Raw genomic sequence first — 13,920 nt, forward strand, 5'->3', positions numbered from 1 at the left:
TGTTGCCAGGTGTGTTCAGCAGCTGTTGCTCAATGCTTATGCCAAGCTATTGTGTTCCTCATGGAACCAAGGAGCCATTGTGACACTGCAGGGGCTGATGGCATCAAGGAGACAATTGTGACAGTACAGAACCTCCTAGAAACAAGGCTCCATTGTGACACCGTGGGGAATCATGGAATCACGGAGCCCATTGTGACACGGCCAGGCCGCATGGAACCAATGGTCCATGGTTCCACTGCGGATTCAAGAAGAGCACGGTGACACCACGCAACATCACGGAACCATGCGTCCATTGTGACACAGCGGGGCCTCATGGAAACAAGGGGACCATTGTGGCAAAGCAGGGCCTAATGGAAGCATGGAGAGCATTGTGACATTGTGGGGAATCATGGAAGCATGGAGAGCATTGTGACACTAAGGAAACTCCTGGAACCAAGATGACCACTGGCACATAATGGAACCTCATGGAAGCAAGCCTCCATGATGACTTTGGAGGGCCTCGGGGACCACAGGACCCATTGTGACACAGCAGGACCTGGTGGAACCAAGGAGCCTTTGTGATACTCCAGATCCACATGGAAGCCAGGGTGCACTGAGACACAGCGGGGCCTTGTTGGAACCAAAGACACCTCTGCAAAAAGCAGGCTAGCTCATAGAAGCAAGGAGTCCATTGTTACAACATCAAACCTATGGAAGCAAGGGACCATTGTGACACTGCGGGGCCTCATGGAACCAATTGTCCATGATCACAGTGCGGATCAAAAGAGACCATGGTGACACTGCGGAACCGCATGGAACCAAGGAGCCATTGTGACACAGTGGGGCCTCATGGAATCAAGGATACCATTGTGACCCAGGTGTTGCATGTGAAGGCAAGGAGCCATTGTGACACTTTGGGCTTCTTCCCTTGAGCTCTGCAGCTGGCTGTCCCAGCCCAGCGCACCATGTGCCACCTGCTCTCCTCAGGGCTCTGCCTGCACACAGCCCCAGGAGAAGTTTTCCTGTTTGGAAGGAAAGAATGGAAAAGCCGGAGCAGGTTTCCCAAACAACAAACCCCACTCAGGAGCCACATGCTCAGTACAGGCTGCCGGGAACGATGTCCCCTTTCTACAAGGGTCAGGGTGAGCAGAATTCTCTGGGAGCAGAATTCTCGGAGTCTTTCCACTGAATTCTCTGTCCCCGTGTCTTGGGGTGACTTTATCATGTGTATCCCCTATCGCTGCTCTATGCCCAGAAGTGAACTTTGTGCATTTCTGTGCCTTTCAACTGAGCCTGAGAGGGGGAAGAGGGAAAAAAAACCGGACAACCTTCTCAGAGCGTTTGTTCAAGGACACACATACACACTCCTCTACATCCTGCTTGCAGCAAGAGCCGAGGAAGCAACCTTGTTTCTTTTGAGCCAGTTTTCAGCTCCTTTTCTCTGGAGGGAGATGGAGAGTTGAACTTTGTTTTCCTGGGACTTTGGGGGTTTTTATCCGTTCTTCTCTTCTTGACTGTTTCAACATCAGAGCACATTGGGAGAATTTTCTCCCGAGGTGGGGGCCCTGAATGTGGGCCCATGAGCCAGCTCCAAGGAGGAGGAGAGAGACTGCGCCTACGGAAGTGTTGGGGTTCCTCCCCCCTGCCATGAGGTCATGGGAGAGGGGACCCTGGGGTAGAGGCATGGCCTGGGCACGGGGGTCTCCCTGCTCCCTGCTGACATGTGCCCTAATCCTGTTCAGCACTGCTTATTTTGTGTTGCCTTGTGCCAGGAGGGCCCTGGTTGTGCCGTGATTGCTCAGTTCTTTGGCAGTGCCCCGCCCATGTGGCTGGAGAAGAAAGAGCTCTGAAACTTCTCTCAAGAATGGCTCCCTATTTCTTTGCACGGGCCTCGCTGTCTATGGATGTTTCAGGAGACCCCACCGAAACACGGAAGGACTCTCAAATTATCCCAGCTTTCTCTCCACAGCGAGAGGTTTTAACATTTAGCATTGTTCTCCTTTTCCTGTCTGTTTGTTAAAAAAATAGTTTTTATCTCTTTCACTTTCTTCCCAGGAAAATTCTTTTTTCCCGAAGCTGGTGGGGGAGGGCTGGGTGTAACCTGCCTTCTATCAGAGGATATTTTCCTCCACATTTGTCCAAACCGGCACAGCCTGTCCTTTCCCTGGGTGTTTGTTGCAGATGGAAGCTGCTGGTGCCACTCTCAGCTTGAAGCCCTCTTTTGATGCCAGCAGATGTTGCCAGGTGTGTTCAGCAGCTGTTGCTCAATGCTTATGCCAAGCTATTGTGTTCCTCATGGAACCAAGGAGCCATTGTGACACTGCAGGGGCTGATGGCATCAAGGAGACAATTGTGACAGTACAGAACCTCCTAGAAACAAGGCTCCATTGTGACACCGTGGGGAATCATGGAATCAAGGAGCCCATTGTGACACGGCCAGGCCGCACGGAACCAATGGTCCATGGTTCCACTGCGGATTCAAGAAGAGCACGGTGACACCACGCAACATCACGGAACCATGCGTCCATTGTGACACAGCGGGGCCTCATGGAAACAAGGGGACCATTGTGGCAAAGCAGGGCCTAATGGAAGCATGGAGAGCATTGGGACATTGTGGGGAATCATGGAAGCATGGAGAGCATTGTGACACTAAGGGAACTCCTGGAACCAAGATGAGCACTGGCACATAATGGAACCTCATGGAAGCAAGCCTCCATGATGACTTTGGGGCGCCTCAGGGACCACAGGACCCATTGTGACACAGCAGGACCTGGTGGAACCAAGGAGCCTTTGTGATACTCCAGATCCACATGGAAGCCAGGGTGCACTGAGACACAGCGGGGCCTTGTTGGAACCAAAGACACCTCTGCAAAAAGCAGGCTAGCTCATAGAAGCAAGGAGTCCATTGTTACAACATCAAACCTATGGAAGCAAGGGACCATTGTGACACTGCGGGGCCTCATGGAACCAATTGTCCATGATCACAGTGCGGATCAAAAGAGACCATGGTGACACTGCGGAACCTGATGGAACCAAGGAGCCATTGTGACACAGTGGGGCCTCATGGAATCAAGGAGACCATTGTGACCCAGGTGTTGCATGTGAAGGCAAGGAGCCATTGTGACACTTTGGGCTTCTTCCCTTGAGCTCTGCAGCTGGCTGTCCCAGCCCAGCGCACCATGTGCCACCTGCTCTCCTCAGGGCTCTGCCTGCACACAGCCCCAGGAGAAGTTTTCCTGTTTGGAAGGAAAGAATGGAAAAGCCGGAGCAGGTTTCCCAAACAACAAACCCCACTCAGGAGCCACATGCTCAGTACAGGCTGCCGGGAACGATGTCCCCTTTCTACAAGGGTCAGGGTGAGCAGAATTCTCTGGGAGCAGAATTCTCGGAGTCTTTCCACTGAATTCTCTGTCCCCGTGTCTTGGGGTGACTTTATCATGTGTATCCCCTATCGCTGCTCTATGCCCAGAAGTGAACTTTGTGCATTTCTGTGCCTTTCAACTGAGCCTGAGAGGGGGGAGAGGAAAAAAAACCGGACAAACTTCTCAGAGCGTTTGTTCAAGGACACACATACACACTCCTCTGCATCCTGCTTGCAGCAAGAGCAGAGGAAGCAACTTTGTTTCTTTTTAGCCAGTTTTCAGCTCCTTTTCTCTGGGGAGAGATGGAGAGTTGAACTTTGTTTTCCTGGGACTTTGGGGGTTTTTTTCCCTTCTTCTCTTCTTGACTGTTTCAACATCAGACCACATTGGGAGAATTTTCTCCCGAGGTGGGGGCCCTGAATGTGGGCCCATGAGCCAGCTGCAAGGAGGAGGAGAGAGACTGCACCTACGGAAGTTTTGGGGTTCCTCCCCCCTGCCATGAGGTCATGGGAGAGGGGACCCTGGGGTAGAGGCATGGCCTGGGCACGGGGGTCTCCCTGCTCCCTGCTGACATGTGCCCTAATCCTGTTCAGCACTGCTTATTTTGTGTTGCCTTGTGCCAGGAGGGCCCTGGTTGTGCCGTGATTGCTCAGTTCTTTGGCAGTGCCCCGCCCATGTGGCTGGAGAAGAAAGAGCTCTGAAACTTCTCTCAAGAATGGCTCCCTATTTCTTTGCACGGGCCTCGCTGTCTATGGATGTTTCAGGAGACCCCACCGAAACACGGAAGGACTCTCAAATTATCCCAGCTTTCTCTGCACAGCGAGAGCTTTTAATATTTAGCATTGTTATCCTTTTCCTGGGTGTTTGTTAAAAAATTGTTTTAATCTCTTTCACTTTCGTCCCAGGAAAATTCTTTTTTCCCGAAGCTGGTGGGGGAGGGCTGGGTGTAACCTGCCTTCTATCAGAGGATATTTTCCTCCACATTTGTCCAAACCGGCACAGCCTGTCCTTTCCTGGGTGTCTGTTGCAGATGGAAGCTGCTGGTGCCATTGTCAGCTTGAAGCCCTCTTTTGATGCAAGCAGATGTTGCCAGGTGTGTTCAGCAGCTGTTGCTCAATGCTTATGCCAAGCTATTGTGTTCCTCATGGAACCAAGGAGCCATTGTGACACTGCAGGGGCTGATGGCATCAAGGAGGCAATTGTGACAGTACAGAACCTCCTAGAAACAAGGCTCCATTGTGACACCGTGGGGAATCATGGAATCAAGGAGCCCATTGTGACACGGCCAGGCCGCATGGAACCAATGGTCCATGGTTACACGGCGGATTCAAGAAGAGCACGGTGACACCACGCAACATCATGGAACCATAGGTCCATTGTGACACAGCGGGGCCTCATGGAAACAAGGGGACCATTGTGGCAAAGCAGGGCCTAATGGAAGCCTGGAGAGCATTGTGACATTGTGGGGAATCATGGAAGCATGGAGAGCATTGTGACACTAAGGAAACTCCTGGAACCAAGATGAGCACTGGCACATAATGGAACCTCATGGAAGCAAGCCTCCATGATGACTTTGGGGCGCCTCAGGGACCACAGGACCCATTGTGACACAGCAGGACCTGGTGGAACCAAGGAGCCTTTGTGATACTCCAGATCCACATGGAAGCCAGGGTGCACTGAGACACAGCGGGGCCTTGTTGGAACCAAAGACACCTCTGCAAAAAGCAGGCTAGCTCATAGAAGCAAGGAGTCCATTGTTACAACATCAAACCTATGGAAGCAAGGGACCATTGTGACACTGCGGGGCCTCATGGAACCAATTGTCCATGATGACAGTGCGGATCAAAGGAGACCATGGTGACACTGCGGAACCTGATGGAACCAAGGAGCCATTGTGACACAGTGGGGCCTCATGGAATCAAGGAGACCATTGTGACCCAGGTGTTGCATGTGAAGGCAAGGAGCCATTGTGACACTTTGGGCTTCTTCCCTTGAGCTCTGCAGCTGGCTGTCCCAGCCCAGCGCACCATGTGCCACCTGCTCTCCTCAGGGCTCTGCCTGCACACAGCCCCAGGAGAAGTTTTCCTGTTTGCAAGGAAAGAATGGAAAAGCCTGAGCAGGTTTCCTAAACAACAAACCCCACTCAGGAGCCACATGCTCAGTACTGGCTGCCTGGAACGAGGTCCCCTTTCTCCAAGGGTCAGGGTGAGCAGGAATGATCTCTGGGAGCAGAATTCTCGGAGTCTTTCCACTGAATTCTCTGTCCCTGTGTCTTGGGGTGACTTTATCATGTGTATCCTCTATCGCTGCTCTATGCCCAGAAGTGAACTTTGTGCATTTCTGTGCCTTTCAACTGAGCCTGAGAGGGGGAAGAGGGAAAAAAAACCGGACAACCTTCTCAGACCATTTGTTCAAGGACACACATACACACTCCTCTGCATCCTGCTTGCAGCAAGAGCCGAGGAAGCAACCTTGTTTCTTTTGAGCCAGTTTTCAGCTCCTTTTCTCTGGAGGGAGATGGAGAGTTGAACTTTGTTTTCCTGGGACTTTGGGGGTTTTTATCCGTTCTTCTCTTCTTGACTGTTTCAACATCAGACCACATTGGGAGAATTTTCTCCCGAGGTGGGGGCCCTGAATGTGGGCCCATGAGCCAGCTGCAAGGAGGAGGAGAGAGACTGCGCCTACGGAAGTGTTGGGGTTCCTCCCCCCTGCCATGAGGTCATGGGAGAGGGGACCCTGGGGTAGAGGCATGGCCTGGGCATGGGGTCTCCCTGCTCCCTGCTGACATGTGCCCTAATCCTGTTCAGCACTGGTTATTTTGTGTTGCCCTGTGCCAGGAGGGCCCTGGTTGTGCCGTGATTGCTCAGTTCTTTGGCAGTGCCCCGCCCATGTGGCTGGAGAAGAAAGAGCTCTGAAACTTCTCTCAAGAATGGCTCCCTATTTCTTTGCACGGGCCTCGCTGTCTATGGATGTTTCAGGAGACCCCACCGAAACACGGAAGGACTCTCAAATTATCCCAGCTTTCTCTCCACAGCGAGAGGTTTTAACATTTAGCATTGTTATCCTTTTCCTGTCTGTTTGTTAAAAAAATAGTTTTTATCTCTTTCACTTTCTTCCCAGGAAAATTCATTTTTCCCGAAGCTGGTGGGGGAGGGCTGGGTGTAACCTGCCTTCTATCAGAGGATATTTTCCTCCACATTTGTCCAAACCGGCACAGCCTGTCCTTTCCCTGGGTGTTTGTTGCAGATGGAAGCTGCTGGTGCCATTCTCAGCTTGAAGCCCTCTTTTGATGCAAGCAGATGTTGCCAGGTGTGTTCAGCAGCTGTTGCTCAATGCTTATGCCAAGCTATTGTGTTCCTCATGGAACCAAGGAGCCATTGTGACACTGCAGGGGCTGATGGCATCAAGGAGACAATTGTGACAGTACAGAACCTCCTAGAAACAAGGCTCCATTGTGACACCGTGGGGAATCATGGAATCAAGGAGCCCATTGTGACACGGCCAGGCCGCACGGAACCAATGGTCCATGGTTCCACTGCGGATTCAAGAAGAGCACGGTGACACCACGCAACATCACGGAACCATGCGTCCATTGTGACACAGCGGGGCCTCATGGAAACAAGGGGACCATTGTGGCAAAGCAGGGCCTAATGGAAGCATGGAGAGCATTGGGACATTGTGGGGAATCATGGAAGCATGGAGAGCATTGTGACACTAAGGAAACTCCTGGAACCAAGATGACCACTGGCACATAATGGAACCTCATGGAAGCAAGCCTCCATGATGACTTTGGGGCGCCTCAGGGACCACAGGACCCATTGTGACACAGCAGGACCTGGTGGAACCAAGGAGCCTTTGTGATACTCCAGATCCACATGGAAGCCAGGGTGCACTGAGACACAGCGGGGCCTTGTTGGAACCAAAGACACCTCTGCAAAAAGCAGGCTAGCTCATAGAAGCAAGGAGTCCATTGTTACAACATCAAACCTATGGAACCAAGGGACCATTGTGACACTGCGGGGCCTCATGGAACCAATTGTCCACGATGACAGTGCGGATCAAAGGAGACCATGGTGACACTGCGGAACCTGATGGAACCAAGGAGCCATTGTGACACAGTGGGGCCTCATGGAATCAAGGAGACCATTGTGACCCAGGTGTTGCATGTGAAGGCAAGGAGCCATTGTGACACTTTGGGCTTCTTCCCTTGAGCTCTGCAGCTGGCTGTCCCAGCCCAGCGCACCATGTGCCACCTGCTCTCCTCAGGGCTCTGCCTGCACACAGCCCCAGGAGAAGTTTTCCTGTTTGGAAGGAAAGAATGGAAAAGCCTGAGCAGGTTTCCTAAACAACAAACCCCACTCAGGAGCCACATGCTCAGTACAGGCTGCCTGGAACGAGGTCCCCTTTCTACAAGGGTCAGTGTGAGCAGGAATTATCTCTGGGAGCAGAATTCTCGGAGTCTTTCCACTGAATTCTCTGTCCCTGTGTCTTGGGGTGACTTTATCATGTGTATCCCCTATCGCTGCTCTATGCCCAGAAGTGAACTTTGTGCATTTCTGTGCCTTTCAACTGAGCCTGAGAGGGGGAAGAGGGAAAAAAAACCGGACAACCTTCTCAGACCATTTGTTCAAGGACACACATACACACTCCTCTGCATCCTGCTTGCAGCAAGAGCAGAGGAAGCAACCTTGTTTCTTTTGAGCCAGTTTTCAGCTCCTTTTCTCTGGAGGGAGATGGAGAGTTGAACTTTGTTTTCCTGGGACTTTGGGGGTTTTTATCCGTTCTTCTCTTCTTGACTGTTTCAACATCAGAGCACATTGGGAGAATTTTCTCCCGAGGTGGGGGCCCTGAATGTGGGCCCATGAGCCAGCTCCAAGGAGGAGGAGAGAGACTGCGCCTACGGAAGTGTTGGGGTTCCTCCCCCCTGCCATGAGGTCATGGGAGAGGGGACCCTGGGGTAGAGGCATGGCCTGGGCATGGGGTCTCCCTGCTCCCTGCTGACATGTGCCCTAATCCTGTTCAGCACTGGTTATTTTGTGTTGCCCTGTGCCAGGAGGGCCCTGGTTGTGCCGTGATTGCTCAGTTCTTTGGCAGTGCCCCGCCCATGTGGCTGGAGAAGAAAGAGCTCTGAAACTTCTCTCAAGAATCGCTCCCTGTTTCTTTGCACGGGCCTCGCTGTCTATGGATGTTTCAGGAGACCCCACCGAAACACGGAAGGACTCTCAAATTATCCCAGCTTTCTCTCCACAGCGAGAGGTTTTAATATTTAGCATTGTTATCCTTTTCCTGTCTGTTTGTTAAAAAAATAGTTTTTATCTCTTTCACTTTCTTCCCAGGAAAATTCTTTTTTCCCGAAGCTGGTGGGGGAGGGCTGGGTGTAACCTGCCTTCTATCAGAGGATATTTTCCTCCACATTTGTCCAAACCGGCACAGCCTGTCCTTTCCCTGGGTGTCTGTTGCAGATGGAAGCTGCTGGTGCCATTGTCAGCTTGAAGCCCTCTTTTGATGCAAGCAGATGTTGCCAGGTGTGTTCAGCAGCTGTTGCTCAATGCTTATGCCAAGCTATTGTGTTCCTCATGGAACCAAGGAGCCATTGTGACACTGCAGGGGCTGATGGCATCAAGGAGACAATTGTGACAGTACAGAACCTCCTAGAAACAAGGCTCCATTGTGACACCGTGGGGAATCATGGAATCACGGAGCCCATTGTGACACGGCCAGGCCGCATGGAACCAATGGTCCATGGTTCCACTGCGGATTCAAGAAGAGCACGGTGACACCACGCAACATCACGGAACCATGCGTCCATTGTGACACAGCGGGGCCTCATGGAAACAAGGGGACCATTGTGGCAAAGCAGGGCCTAATGGAAGCATGGAGAGCATTGGGACATTGTGGGGAATCATGGAAGCATGGAGAGCATTGTGACACTAAGGAAACTCCTGGAACCAAGATGACCACTGGCACATAATGGAACCTCATGGAAGCAAGCCTCCATGATGACTTTGGAGGGCCTCGGGGACCACAGGACCCATTGTGACACAGCAGGACCTGGTGGAACCAAGGAGCCTTTGTGATACTCCAGATCCACATGGAAGCCAGGGTGCACTGAGACACAGCGGGGCCTTGTTGGAACCAAAGACACCTCTGCAAAAAGCAGGCTAGCTCATAGAAGCAAGGAGTCCATTGTTACAACATCAAACCTATGGAAGCAAGGGACCATTGTGACACTGCGGGGCCTCATGGAACCAATTGTCCATGATCACAGTGCGGATCAAAAGAGACCATGGTGACACTGCGGAACCGCATGGAACCAAGGAGCCATTGTGACACAGTGGGGCCTCATGGAATCAAGGAGACCATTGTGACCCAGGTGTTGCATGTGAAGGCAAGGAGCCATTGTGACACTTTGGGCTTCTTCCCTTGAGCTCTGCAGCTGGCTGTCCCAGCCCAGCGCACCATGTGCCACCTGCTCTCCTCAGGGCTCTGCCTGCACACAGCCCCAGGAGAAGTTTTCCTGTTTGGAAGGAAAGAATGGAAAAGCCGGAGCAGGTTTCCCAAACAACAAACCCCACTCAGGAGCCACATGCTCAGTACAGGCTGCCGGGAACGATGTCCCCTTTCTACAAGGGTCAGGGTGAGCAGAATTCTCTGGGAGCAGAATTCTCGGAGTCTTTCCACTGAATTCTCTGTCCCCGTGTCTTGGGGTGACTTTATCATGTGTATCCCCTATCGCTGCTCTATGCCCAGAAGTGAACTTTGTGCATTTCTGTGCCTTTCAACTGAGCCTGAGAGGGGGAAGAGGGAAAAAAAACCGGACAACCTTCTCAGAGCGTTTGTTCAAGGACACACATACACACTCCTCTGCATCCTGCTTGCAGCAAGAGCCGAGGAAGCAACCTTGTTTCTTTTGAGCCAGTTTTCAGCTCCTTTTCTCTGGAGGGAGATGGAGAGTTGAACTTTGTTTTCCTGGGACTTTGGGGGTTTTTATCCGTTCTTCTCTTCTTGACTGTTTCAACATCAGAGCACATTGGGAGAATTTTCTCCCGAGGTGGGGGCCCTGAATGTGGGCCCATGAGCCAGCTCCAAGGAGGAGGAGAGAGACTGCGCCTACGGAAGTGTTGGGGTTCCTCCCCCCTGCCATGAGGTCATGGGAGAGGGGACCCTGGGGTAGAGGCATGGCCTGGGCACGGGGTCTCCCTGCTCCCTGCTGACATGTGCCCTAATCCTGTTCAGCACTGGTTATTTTGTGTTGCCCTGTGCCAGGAGGGCCCTGGTTGTGCCGTGATTGCTCAGTTCTTTGGCAGTGCCCCGCCCATGTGGCTGGAGAAGAAAGAGCTCTGAAACTTCTCTCAAGAATCGCTCCCTGTTTCTTTGCACGGGCCTCGCTGTCTATGGATGTTTCAGGAGACCCCACCGAAACACGGAAGGACTCTCAAATTATCCCAGGTTTCTCTCCACAGCGAGAGGTTTTAATATTTAGCATTGTTATCCTTTTCCTGTCTGTTTGTTAAAAAAATAGTTTTTATCTCTTTCACTTTCTTCCCAGGAAAATTCTTTTTTCCCGAAGCTGGTGGGGGAGGGCTGGGTGTAACCTGCCTTCTATCAGAGGATATTTTCCTCCACATTTGTCCAAACCGGCACAGCCTGTCCTTTCCCTGGGTGTCTGTTGCAGATGGAAGCTGCTGGTGCCATTGTCAGCTTGAAGCCCTCTTTTGATGCAAGCAGATGTTGCCAGGTGTGTTCAGCAGCTGTTGCTCAATGCTTATGCCAAGCTATTGTGTTCCTCATGGAACCAAGGAGCCATTGTGACACTGCAGGGGCTGATGGCATCAAGGAGACAATTGTGACAGTACAGAACCTCCTAGAAACAAGGCTCCATTGTGACACCGTGGGGAATCATGGAATCACGGAGCCCATTGTGACACGGCCAGGCCGCATGGAACCAATGGTCCATGGTTCCACTGCGGATTCAAGAAGAGCACGGTGACACCACGCAACATCACGGAACCATGCGTCCATTGTGACACAGCGGGGCCTCATGGAAACAAGGGGACCATTGTGGCAAAGCAGGGCCTAATGGAAGCATGGAGAGCATTGGGACATTGTGGGGAATCATGGAAGCATGGAGAGCATTGTGACACTAAGGAAACTCCTGGAACCAAGATGACCACTGGCACATAATGGAACCTCATGGAAGCAAGCCTCCATGATGACTTTGGAGGGCCTCGGGGACCACAGGACCCATTGTGACACAGCAGGACCTGGTGGAACCAAGGAGCCTTTGTGATACTCCAGATCCACATGGAAGCCAGGGTGCACTGAGACACAGCGGGGCCTTGTTGGAACCAAAGACACCTCTGCAAAAAGCAGGCTAGCTCATAGAAGCAAGGAGTCCATTGTTACAACATCAAACCTATGGAAGCAAGGGACCATTGTGACACTGCGGGGCCTCATGGAACCAATTGTCCATGATCACAGTGCGGATCAAAAGAGACCATGGTGACACTGCGGAACCGCATGGAACCAAGGAGCCATTGTGACACAGTGGGGCCTCATGGAATCAAGGAGACCATTGTGACCCAGGTGTTGCATGTGAAGGCAAGGAGCCATTGTGACACTTTGGGCTTCTTCCCTTGAGCTCTGCAGCTGGCTGTCCCAGCCCAGCGCACCATGTGCCACCTGCTCTCCTCAGGGCTCTGCCTGCACACAGCCCCAGGAGAAGTTTTCCTGTTTGGAAGGAAAGAATGGAAAAGCCGGAGCAGGTTTCCCAAACAACAAACCCCACTCAGGAGCCACATGCTCAGTACAGGCTGCCGGGAACGATGTCCCCTTTCTACAAGGGTCAGGGTGAGCAGAATTCTCTGGGAGCAGAATTCTCGGAGTCTTTCCACTGAATTCTCTGTCCCCGTGTCTTGGGGTGACTTTATCATGTGTATCCCCTATCGCTGCTCTATGCCCAGAAGTGAACTTTGTGCATTTCTGTGCCTTTCAACTGAGCCTGAGAGGGGGAAGAGGGAAAAAAAACCGGACAACCTTCTCAGAGCGTTTGTTCAAGGACACACATACACACTCCTCTGCATCCTGCTTGCAGCAAGAGCCGAGGAAGCAACCTTGTTTCTTTTGAGCCAGTTTTCAGCTCCTTTTCTCTGGAGGGAGATGGAGAGTTGAACTTTGTTTTCCTGGGACTTTGGGGGTTTTTATCCGTTCTTCTCTTCTTGACTGTTTCAACATCAGAGCACATTGGGAGAATTTTCTCCCGAGGTGGGGGCCCTGAATGTGGGCCCATGAGCCAGCTCCAAGGAGGAGGAGAGAGACTGCGCCTACGGAAGTGTTGGGGTTCCTCCCCCCTGCCATGAGGTCATGGGAGAGGGGACCCTGGGGTAGAGGCATGGCCTGGGCACGGGGTCTCCCTGCTCCCTGCTGACATGTGCCCTAATCCTGTTCAGCACTGGTTATTTTGTGTTGCCCTGTGCCAGGAGGGCCCTGGTTGTGCCGTGATTGCTCAGTTCTTTGGCAGTGCCCCGCCCATGTGGCTGGAGAAGAAAGAGCTCTGAAACTTCTCTCAAGAATCGCTCCCTGTTTCTTTGCACGGGCCTCGCTGTCTATGGATGTTTCAGGAGACCCCACCGAAACACGGAAGGACTCTCAAATTATCCCAGGTTTCTCTCCACAGCGAGAGGTTTTAATATTTAGCATTGTTATCCTTTTCCTGTCTGTTTGTTAAAAAAATAGTTTTTATCTCTTTCACTTTCTTCCCAGGAAAATTCTTTTTTCCCGAAGCTGGTGGGGGAGGGCTGGGTGTAACCTGCCTTCTATCAGAGGATATTTTCCTCCACATTTGTCCAAACCGGCACAGCCTGTCCTTTCCCTGGGTGTCTGTTGCAGATGGAAGCTGCTGGTGCCATTGTCAGCTTGAAGCCCTCTTTTGATGCAAGCAGATGTTGCCAGGTGTGTTCAGCAGCTGTTGCTCAATGCTTATGCCAAGCTATTGTGTTCCTCATGGAACCAAGGAGCCATTGTGACACTGCAGGGGCTGATGGCATCAAGGAGACAATTGTGACAGTACAGAACCTCCTAGAAACAAGGCTCCATTGTGACACCGTGGGGAATCATGGAATCACGGAGCCCATTGTGACACGGCCAGGCCGCATGGAACCAATGGTCCATGGTTCCACTGCGGATTCAAGAAGAGCACGGTGACACCACGCAACATCACGGAACCATGCGTCCATTGTGACACAGCGGGGCCTCATGGAAACAAGGGGACCATTGTGGCAAAGCAGGGCCTAATGGAAGCATGGAGAGCATTGGGACATTGTGGGGAATCATGGAAGCATGGAGAGCATTGTGACACTAAGGAAACTCCTGGAACCAAGATGACCACTGGCACATAATGGAACCTCATGGAAGCAAGCCTCCATGATGACTTTGGAGGGCCTCGGGGACCACAGGACCCATTGTGACACAGCAGGACCTGGTGGAACCAAGGAGCCTTTGTGATACTCCAGATCCACATGGAAGCCAGGGTGCACTGAGACACAGCGGGGCCTTGTTGGAACCAAAGACACCTCTGCAA

This window comes from Aphelocoma coerulescens, unplaced genomic scaffold (genome assembly GCF_041296385.1).
Source record: "Aphelocoma coerulescens isolate FSJ_1873_10779 unplaced genomic scaffold, UR_Acoe_1.0 HiC_scaffold_71, whole genome shotgun sequence".
NCBI lineage: Eukaryota > Metazoa > Chordata > Aves > Passeriformes > Corvidae > Aphelocoma > Aphelocoma coerulescens.